We start from the raw sequence: 11792 nt of genomic DNA, 5'->3' as shown, positions 1-11792 counted from the left end.
GGCGTGTTGGACTGTTGGCGTGTTGGCGCATTGGCGTGTTAGCATATTAGCGTGTTGGCATGTTGGCGTGTTGGACTGTTGGCGTATTGGCACATTGGCGTGTTGGCGTATTGGCGTATTGGCGTTTTTTCATGTTGGCGTGTTGGCGTATTGGCACATTGGCGTGTTGGTGCATTGGCGTATTGGCATGTTGGCGTGTTGACGTATTGGCGTGTTGACGTGTTGGCATGTTGGAGTGTTGGCATGTTGGCGTGTTGGAGTTTTGGCATGTTGGCGTGTTGGCGTATTTTCGTGTTTAAGTTAAGCGGACAATAAAAAAAATGTCGATGTTTCCGATTTTAGTAATTTTCCAATATACAATGAATCAAAACTAATGAATGAAAACTATTGCTAACGTGCGTCAGATGTAGCCCGGACGATGACCACTGACTACTGCGCTCAGTCAGGCGTTATACACATTATATAATTTATATGTAGAAAGCCGGTAGCGATAACTCTAGAAGAAGTCTCTTCCAGCTAATCTGCGGTAGTTGTTTTATTTATTTTTTATTTTATTACTGGACTTTCATTTGGACAAAATATCTGTGTTTTTACAGCAATAAAATATATAGCCGCCCCCTATCTTCCCGTGGGTATCGTAAGAGACGACAAAGAGATAACACAGTTCCGCTACCACCTTGGAACTTAAAAAGCCGACCGGTGGCGGGATAACCATCCAACTGCTGTCAAACGCCCTTAGCAGTGGAATATCAAAAAATCCGTTCTTAGCGGACGTTTTCTAACTATAATCTACCTCCCTGCTAAATTTCATCTGTGTCCATCCTGGATGGATGGACCATCCAGAGGTTTTTGAGTTCTCGTGATGAGTGAGTCAGTGACCTTTCTCATTTATATATATAGATTACGATGCATTATTTGGACTCCATTTCACCATCTATAGAGCATACATTTTAAATTTCGTCTCTTACTTTAAAAACATAGGCCTTTCATACAAACTTCCGACCCGTTTTATCTTTTACGTCCTATACAAAACCTACTTGCCAAATTTCAAGTATGTAGGTGTTATAGTTTCGGAGATTTCGTGATAAGTGAGTCAACCTACCATCCCCTGTTTTAACCCCAAAAGGGAGTTGGTTTCTAAAGATACCATTATTTGGACATCTTCTCACCATCTATAGACCAAACATTTTAAATTTTAAGTATCTTACTTCAGAAACATAGGACTTTCATACAAACTTCCAACCCCTTTTTTTTTACGTGGGGTAAATCCATCATGGATACCCTCCAGCGCGGGGGCGCCAGAGAGTTATGTCAGACTCCTACTTACTAAAAACCACCACGTGTTAGCAGTCATCCGCCTGGGTGGGGCGAGAGGGGTCGCGCTAGCATTCGCCACCTAAACTTCCAACCCCTGTTTTATCCCTTTAGGGGTCGAGTTTCGTAAAATACGTTTTCAGCGGATGTTTACGCCCTATAAGGAACCTGTCTGCCAAATTTCAAGTTTATAGCTGTTATAGTATCGGATATTTCGTGATGAGTGGGTCAACCTACCATCCCCCGTTTTAACCCCAAAAGGGAGTTGATTTCTAAAGATACATTATTTGGACACCTTCTCACCATCTATAGAGCATACATTTTAAATTTCAAGTCTCTTACTTCAAAAACATAGGACTTTCATACAAGCTTTCAACCCTCGTTTTACCCCCTTAGGGGTTGAATTTCGTAAAATCCATTGTTAGCAATAGTTTACGCAATATAAGGAACCTGTCTGCTAAATTTCAAGTTTGTAGGTGTTATAGTTTCGAAGATTTCGTGACCAGTGAATCAACCTACGATCCCCCGTTTTAACCCCAAAAAAGAGTTGATTTCTAAAGATGCATTATTTGGACACATTTTCACCGTCTATAGAGCTCACATTTTAAATTTCAAGTCTCTTACTTCAAAAACATATGACTTTCATACAAACTTCCAACCCCCGTTTTACCCCCTTAGGGGTCGAGTTTCATAAAATCCGTTCTTAGCGGATGCCTACGTCTTATAAGGAGCCTACCTGCCAAATTTCAAGTTTGTAGGTGTTATAGTTTCAGAGATTTCGTGATGAGTGAGTGACCTTTCGCTTTTATATATATTACTAGCTGTGCCCGCGGCTTCGCCCGCGTTGACATCGGTGTGTCACAAAGTTTTCCCGGCAAACTTCCAGCGAAGCTCTCATCAAAATTGGCTTAGCGGTTCCGTAAACCTTCCTCTTGAAGCCGTCTCTCCATTGGTGAATTTGCATGAAAATCCGTTCAGTAGATTTTAAGGGAATCGATCACATACACTTTTGGGGACTTTGTTTTATAATACACTAACTGTTGCCCGCGACTACGCCCTATGCTGGCGTCCTATATGGCTGCCTGGCTATGAAGATATGAATTACTATTAAGATGTTTAAAGCAAAATTTTTTTTTTAGTTCAGTCACCTGAAATGCTTATCACACTGAGTAACTTTTTAAAAGGCACAATTTAGTATAATTTAATAGTTGTTTTTATAAAACCTCTCTATACACCACATTTTTAGTTTTATTTTCAAGCTGCAGTATAAATAACCTATCAGGGGATTTTATAGCTGCTGTATATGTTTCATATAAAATATCAACCCCAATTAAACTCCCTTATCGGTGGAATATCGCAAAATCCGTTCTTAGCGGACATCTACTAACTATAATCTACGTCCCTGCCAAATTTCATCTTTGTCCATCCTGGATGGATGGACTATCCAGCGGTTTTTGAGTTCTTGTAATGAGTGAGTCAGTGACCATTTTCTTTTATATATATAGATTACGATGCATTATTTGGACACTTCCTCACCATCTATAGAGCATACATTTTAAATTTCAAGTCTCTTACTTCAAAAACATGGGACTTTCACACAAACTTCCAACCCTCGTTTTACCCCCTTAGGGGTCGAATTTCATAAAACCCGTTCGTAGCGGATGTCTACGCCTTATAAGGAGCCTTTCTGCTAAATTTCAACATTGTAGGTGTTATAGTTTCGGAAATTTCGTGATGAGTGAGTCAACCTACCATCCCCCGTTTTACCCCCTTAGGGGTTGAATTTCATTAAATCCGTTCATAGCGGATGTCTACGCCTTATAAGGAGCCCTCTGCCAAATTTCAAGTTTGTAGGCGTTATAGTTTTGGAAATTTCGTGATGAGTGTGTCAACCTACCATCCCCCGTTTTAACCCTAAAAGGGAGTTGATTTCTAAAGATAAATTATTTGGACACCTTCTCATCATCTATAGAGCATACATTTTAAATTTCAAGTCTCTTACTTCAAAAACATAGGACTTTCATACAAACTTGCAACCCCCGTTTCATCCCCTTAGGGGTCGAGTTTCGTAAAATCCGTTCTTAGCGGATGTCTACGTTCTATAAGGAGCCTACCTGCCAAATTTCAAGTTTGTAGGTGTTATTGTTTCGGAGATTTCGTGATGAGTGAGTGACTTTTCGCTTTTATATATACATATTATAGATAGATTATAGATTTAGTTTTAATAGCGTAAATTAATCTATTTATTCGACATATAATTCGCAATGTCCTGGAGCTGACGTATCACGCAACTTGTGGCTTAAATAGGTCTGTAGTTCACATGCTATACTGGTAACATGGTTTCAAGATGTTTTAGTTTTAGGTTCACACCAAACAAAACTCACAGCCACTTTTTCTTTATATACATTCGCTGCTACTGATAGCCTAAAAATATTGTTTTATACCGTGCTTACACAAGATCTAAACGCTCCTTACATCTATTTGAGATATAAAATGACTAATAAGTATATACTGATGATGTCAAGAAGTAGCAATTTAAAATCACTTTCAATCCTATAGTCCTGATAAAAAGTAAAGTATGTATTAAATAAACGTATATATAGATAGATAGATAGAATATACTTTATTGCACACCACTCAGGAAAGATTTACATAAAACACTTATTTACACATAGAGATAGTAATGTACAAAGGCGGTTTTATCGCTTAGTAGCGATCTCTTCCAGACATCCTTTAGAAGTCGGAAAATATGTATTGAAAAGGTTGGTGCAGCAGCGTAATTATCAGTATAATTTCTAAATAAAACTTAATATATAAGCTACATAATATAAACAAAAACATACATATATTCAAATAATATTTACATATACATACCTATACCATATACACATATACCTAATTATATATATATATATATATAACTAAGTACAGGAAAATCTTTATGACCTCTGAGTTAAAAAATAATAATATTGGGTTAAACAATCGAATCGTTCGAAATTAGTGCGGATACAGCGAGGTGGAATGAGACTACTGTTATTTTTTATGTATACATATTTATGTGATGATTTCTAGAAAAATAACAAGTTTCTGTGATAACTACCTAATAAGAATAAACAGACACGTTTTTTTGTATATGATTTCATGTTTTGCTTTATTTCTTTGTTTTGTTAACGTTTTGCCTTTGATTCGCACATTTTTGTTATAATTTTAGAATTTAATAATACAAACGCTAATTTTTATAGAAAATAAAATTTTGGTTAATGTTTCTCATTAATAACTGCGTGTATAAACTATTGTAGGAATATCTATGTAATCAGTTTTTGAGTAGTAAAATCTATAGTAAAGGTGAGAAAAAATATTTTATGGTGTACATTTGTCCTCCAGCGGCCTATATGGCAATGTGATTTACCTCTGCATACTATGGTCTTGTGACGATTAAAGAGATATCGATAGTCATGTCTGGTTTATAGATTGTTAAATTTATGCTTTAAAAAGTCTAATAGCAATTTAATGATTGATTGTTTTTAAAAATGGTTTTCACGCTAGCCTAAAGTAGAAACTGATTGTATAATATACCCAAATCAAACTTATTAAAGTTATTAACTTAGATTTTTTTTGTAGGTAGCCCCTGATGGAAATATTTGCTTAAAAAATCTTAGGTTATCTAAATAAGTCTCTCTGCATAAGACTCTTAAAAGAGAGTTTATAGACTTATTCTTTTTGCTAACTCTGCTAAAAATAATAAGTCCAGAAGACTTTTTAATATTTTTTTCAAACAAATATTTCTACCACAGTTTACATCGATAAGTATCTTTTGTAGGTATTATTTGTAAATGAAACCTGTTACCAATAGGTTTAATGTAGGTTTATACTTCGATTTCTATATTTAAATCTTCTCTCTCTCTCTTTCTATATCTTCTATATAATATAAAGTAGTATAGAATATCCATCGGCCCATCACAAATCTCCATGGTCAGAACATCAAGTCAAGTGGAATGGAAAGGATTCAGCAATAACATATAAACTTCAAAATAATCAAGTAACTGCTGAATATCACTTTTAAATATTATTTAAGGGAGTATTTTTGATAACGAAAAGTTTAATTTAATTCACACTTCTACATATTTTTGGAAACATGATAATTTTTTTACTTTTATGAGTGGTACACGAAACTGGAAAAGTCTATGTTACAGACCAGTAATTATTACTTCTATTGAGAATATATGTATAAAAATCTAGTAAATTATGTGTTTATATCATTTAGGTTTCGAGACATTAATCAATTGCCATGATAGCGCAGTAGAGGTATAAATGTTTATTAAAATCGACCTTTCACTTGTGCTAAGTTTAGCGATGCTTTTTGTCTGAGTTAATCAGAGGCATCATACATGATTTTACGTGATGGTGGGACGTGCACAGGGTTGTGAGTGCGCCAGTGTCGCGTAAATCTCTAGTGACCTGCCACGCGTGCTGAACTCGTGCAGACGTTGGATCGTTTTCTCTATAACACTTATTTGTGCGTTTTCTACCATAAGTTTTAAAATAAAAGTACGACACTAAAATTAAATTTCTTTAACAAAATGAGTAAGTTTTTTTTAGTGTATAGTCATTAAAAGGAACCCAAGAATATCAGTTTACAGTGAAGTTTTCCAGTACGATAAGGTTTTCAATTCGCGAACACGGTGAGTGCGATTTTTAACGAGTTAGTTAATTCAAATTAAACGTCTTAAAAATATAACTCAAGACAGTCAGTCTAGCAGTATATAATACCAATGTTAATTCCATAATTAACATTGGTATTATATATTGGATTTGTATTATATATTGGATTTGTATTATATATTGGATTTGTATTATATATTGGATATATTATATATTGGAACCAACATGCGGCTACAAGTCAAACTTGGAAATTTTTATTTTTTTTAATTACATATCAATATATACTATTTCAGTTAAAGGATATTTTATTTGATGCAAGTATTTTTACTGCCGAATTTCCAACCATTTCTTTGAAGTAAATAAAAACTCCCAGAGAGTATTAGATAAAAAGTTTAAACTTAATTCTTTCAACCCAACAAGGGAGAAAATGTAAAAAAAAAAAACACTGAATATCGCAGTAGCGCACTTGTCTAAAATTCTGATGAAGTAAAATAATTGATATTGATTTATCTATATTATTTTATATACTGACATTTATAGCTAACTGTAAAGACGAAAACATTTTGCCAAAATGAATCGCTTTATTTGTATACTAGTTTTAAACAAAGATACCTAGAGAAAGTTGATCTCTTGTTCAGTGATATCGGTATCGTTTAGGAAACATAGACAGAAAATTTACCAAAACATCGCGCATTTAGAAATCTCGAATATATAAATTAATAAAATATAATAAAAGTTAATTGAACTGGTAAATTAAATATTATCAAAAGGTAAGGATGACCTAGGTTGATCTGGTAGCTTATGGAAAAATTCTTGCACTAAATGGGTTTATTCACTATAATCCTTTTGTTTATTTTTATGATTTTGCAACTGAAATTACCTTCAAATTTAAATTTTTAAATATATTTTGTTTTATTAAACGACAGAGTCCAGTCCATTTTTTAAATGAGTAAGTAACCGTACTACTATAAGCATTTTACCATTAGTCCGAAACTAAGGCGAAGTTTTCATTAAACAATGGAAGTAGATTCCATTTCAAAAATATCTTGTGAATTGTGGTTTTCTTTTACTTCTATTGTTTTTGAACTACTTAGGTACGTGTGTCTTTTGCGTTACAATCTGTATAGGTATGCTATTTTGCTTATTACTATTGTACAAGTAATTTAAAAATAATGTTTTTGAAATAGATAGTATTTTTGAATATAAAATATATAGTAATTTTTCTTATTTAAATAATTTTAATTAAATCCGTCAATTTATCAAGCCAGAATGCTAGTTGAACTCGTTTATGAATAATTAAGACTTATATTATACCTAAACGACTTTTGAATTTGATTGTTTCCTTTTTCCGCGCATCAGGAATTTGGACTGAGGTGTGGACTGATTGAGGGTTCTGGATAGTGGCGTATTTTAAAATTCAGCATTTAAGATTAAGGTAAAAAAAGTAAAAGTAGAGTATTTGTTAGAGATGTCTTAGTAAATAATCTATTTTTGAGGCCAACTATTTAATAATTCCATAAAGTAATCGAGTAAAGAGAAAAATATGTTTCGATAAAGGTTGTGGGCATACCCACTGTTCCCACAACGGTGAATCCGCCCCACGGTGGAACCATATATTTTTATTAGAGATCAGAGTTCGCAAAGAAGAGGTTTTGCTAAATAATTCTTAAATGTCTTATTATAATAAAAATGCACTTTAGTATCACAAGTTTCAGTTATATAATAATTGTGTTTGCTCGCAAACGAAAAAACCCGACTTCAATTACATCGACAAGCAACACGTACAACGTAAGTAGACGAAAAAAATTAACAAAAGCACCAATCGTCACTACGATTTTCGGGGATTTCCCTCGATTTCTCTAGGATTCCATCATCACGTCCTGGTTTCCTTATCATGGTACCACACTTGGGATATCTCTTTCCAACAAAAAATTTTTTATCAAAATCGGTTCATAAACGATGAAGTTATCCCCGAACATACATACATATATTAATATATATATATATATATAATATGGTCGAATTAAGTAATGTCCTCGTTTTTTGAAGTCGGTTAAAAATTACAGCCTATGTTTTATTTCCAAGAGTCACCATGTCTTTCTCTAACTACGTCACATTTTATAGTGGATATGTTATTATACGGCGTTATTATAAATAAAGAAATATTGAATCCAAAATACTAGGAATTTTTAAGTTTTATGATTATAATGTCAATATAGCTAAATACATAAGCGAAAAAATTTATTGCAGTTACAATGGGACTGGCGCGGGCGTGTCCATGTACGACAAAAGTCCCTAAAATTAATAAAAGAATAAATTAAAAAAAAAGTTTATTGCAACGTATACCTATTTTAAGTGTGCCTGATATGAATAAAATAGAATGTGACAGTATTTTAAAATGATATCTTCCCCATTGTAGTTAAGTTAGTAGGTACCAAAACAAAATTAATCTATATTCTTTCTTGGACTATTTGTTTAAGTACAAGCTAATCCATTCATACATAATATTAAAATGACTATAACGCAGTGTGACTCAAACACTATATACTTAAATATATTTTTTAAGAAGAAGGTTTTTAAATTAACATTGCTAGTTTAGCAAGAGATGAACGAGTACCATCAGAATTTTCTATCAAAGGAATTTCGGCAGTCAATCTTTCTCATAGCAACAATAAACACGAAGTAGCTGAGACACAATTTAAATAATTTAAGATAGAAACTTCTAAGCTAAACATCCTTAATACAATACTATTTAGTTCAGCACATTTCTTTATTTATTTTATTAATTAGGAAATCGGGTAAGGTCACTAGTTTAAAACATAGTTTATTTGCTGTTTAAAAAAAAGACATTGACACATAGAAAAGGCACTTTTTGTCTTATGTAAACTCGTACATATATGATTATGTAAGACATTTAAAACATGTTTTAGCTACAGAGTATTTTATATAGGAGAAAATACTTTCATACTAAGCTAATACTAGAACAGATAACTGGTTATTAAGGTTCGGAACTCACAGGGTTTCAACAAGTAACTATTGCATTGGGTTAGCTTTCTATCCGTCCGTCCAAATGCCGACGTCTCACTCCTGTGTATTTATCATTTAAATTATAATAGGTACACGATTTAATTTTTTGCTTAATCTTGCTATTAGTTCGTTATATATGTCATCATCATTACAGCCTATACAGTCCACTGCTGGACATAGGCCTCCACAAGTTTACGCCACAAATAACGTGAACTCATGTGTTTTGCCCATAGTCACCACGCTGGGCAGGCGGGTTGGTGACCGCAGTACTGGCTTTGTCGCACCGAAGACGCTGCTGCCCGTCTTCGGCCTGTGTATTTCAAAGCCAGCAGTTGGATGGTTATCCCGCCATCGGTCGGCTTCTTAAATTCCAAGGTGGTTGTGGAGCCTTGTTATCCCTTAGTCGCCTCTTACGACACCCACGGGAAGAGAGGGGGTGGCTAAATTCTTTAGTGCCGTAGCCACACAGCACACAGCGTTATATATGTATAATAATAATAAAAAAAATGTGGTGTGGTGGGACACCAGATAGAAATGAAGTTCCTTATTATAAAATATTAATTTCAACTTCGAGGTATAAAGAAAATAATATTATTCGTGTATACATTTTTTATACTAATTTTTTATCGATAAAAAAAACTACTTTACAAAATTATCTTTATTTTATTTACAATGATTCATAAAAATATATGATAATTATCAAATGATATAATAATAATGGCAAACTTCAATAATCATCATCATCATAACTTTAGCCTATCGCAGTCCACTGCTGGACATAGGCCTCAACAAGTTCGTGCCAAAAATGGCGTGAACTCATCTGTGTTGCCTCTAGTTATCACGCTGGGCAGACGGATTGGTGACCGCAGGGCTAGCTTTGTCGCACCGAAGACACTGCTGCCCGTCTACGGCCTGTGTATTTCAAAGCCAGTACTTGGATAGTTATACCGTCAAAGGTCGGCTTTAAGTTTTAAGTTCCAAGGTGGTAGTGGAAATGTGCTTAGTCGTCTCTTACGACACCCACGGGAAGACGGGGTGGCTATATTCTTTAATGCCGTAGCCACACAGAACGGGGCTAAACATGAGGGTAATAATACCTTATACAGCTGCAATACTAGATACATTAGCTGTACACATGATACATGACTATACATAAGAATCTTACGCTAACGTTACGGACGTTTTTGCCGGCTAGGGTATCCCTCCGCAACGCCCCATAAGGAACTTCGTTCCAAAAAAAAAGAAGAAAATAAAAATAATCCTTTGTGAGTGAGTTCAACTTGTTAAGGACTGGTTACTTGGTTTTATAAATATGTAGTAAGTTGTTGCACTCTGTACGACAAGACCGTCTAGGCTTCTAGAAGAAGCGTAGTAAGTGAATAACATTTTCCTATTTATTCTTTTTGAAACTGTTTAATCAGTATTAAACAAAACGAAGCCATAAAGCTTCAACTATTAGCTTTTAGTTTTTCGTACAGAGAATACTAAGTTTTTGATTTATTCGCAACATTGTTTTTTATAAACATCATTAAAGAATTAATATGGATCAACATTTAAAATAAATGTTTTTATTATGATCATTATAATATATTATATGTTTCATTAAATAATTATATTAACGATTTTTATGTCTATAACTGGAATTAAATATTTTTTCCTAAGATTGCTCTTGCGCAAAAAGAGAAATAAATGACATTGTTGTAATAATATTTTCTCATAGAATGATAACATTCTATGCTATAAAAGGATTGCTTCACGATAAACATTAACAAGCACATAATTAAAAGAAAAACTTCACGTTATAATGAACAGCTTTATCCATTTTATGATATGCAAAAATTTATGACCTTATTAGTTAACTACTGTAATACGAAATTACTTTAAAATATATTTTGCATTGCAATTTAAACTACGTAATAAATAAATAAATAAATGCTTCACACTCAACGGCCCCCAGTAGGATTATCTCCTGTGTCGGGGTTCCAGAAATATATACAATACACAAGCATAAACACCCAGACCACGGCAAACATTTGTATGGCCAACGCAAATGCTTGCCGTGTGCGGGGATCGAACCCGTAACCGCCAGCGCAACAGCCACAAATCAGTGTTGTGACCGTTACGCCAACGTGTCGTCAAGTTTAAATTAGGTGTACCTATGTTATTTGATTGATCAATCAATCAATATAATTTTTCGGACAAAAGTGTAACCAATTAACTAAAGGTTAATTAACTTAAGTGTTGATATTTAAAAAAAATCATAAACGTACTATTTACGCGATGCTGTGAAATAGGCAATTATGTATAATTTTGTTGAGCCGCGTCTGTCATTTCGCAAATCTATATGCCAATTCGTACGTTTCCTGTTTTAGGTTACTATTACTAACTGTATTTACGTGGTACATACTGGTACGCACTGCTGTACCTATGTCAACGGTCCGCCGAATGCGATACTATTGCAATTTTGAATTTATTGCTAACGTCATAAGGTTGCAAGAATATAATCAATACATGGATATAGGTACCTTTTGTTCAGTATTTAGTTATGAAACGAGCAGCCATTGTGTTCCATCAGCGTGGGCCTTTAAAGTTCACAACAGTGAACGTATAAATATCTACATTCACATTAGTATTATAAATCTTTTTTACTTGCTGTAAGCCTGCAGGAATAATATATACTTTAAAGATAAAAACTGACTCATATTTAAGATGCCCAGTTGCGTTGGTTTGGTAAGATTTAGTTAAATATTTGTCTTCTTCTGATATTAATTACTAGATAAGACGTGGGT

The sequence above is a fragment of the Melitaea cinxia genome, chromosome 1 (genome assembly GCF_905220565.1).
Source record: "Melitaea cinxia chromosome 1, ilMelCinx1.1, whole genome shotgun sequence".
NCBI classification, from domain to species: domain Eukaryota; kingdom Metazoa; phylum Arthropoda; class Insecta; order Lepidoptera; family Nymphalidae; genus Melitaea; species Melitaea cinxia.
This window is presented reverse-complemented; position numbering follows the sequence as displayed.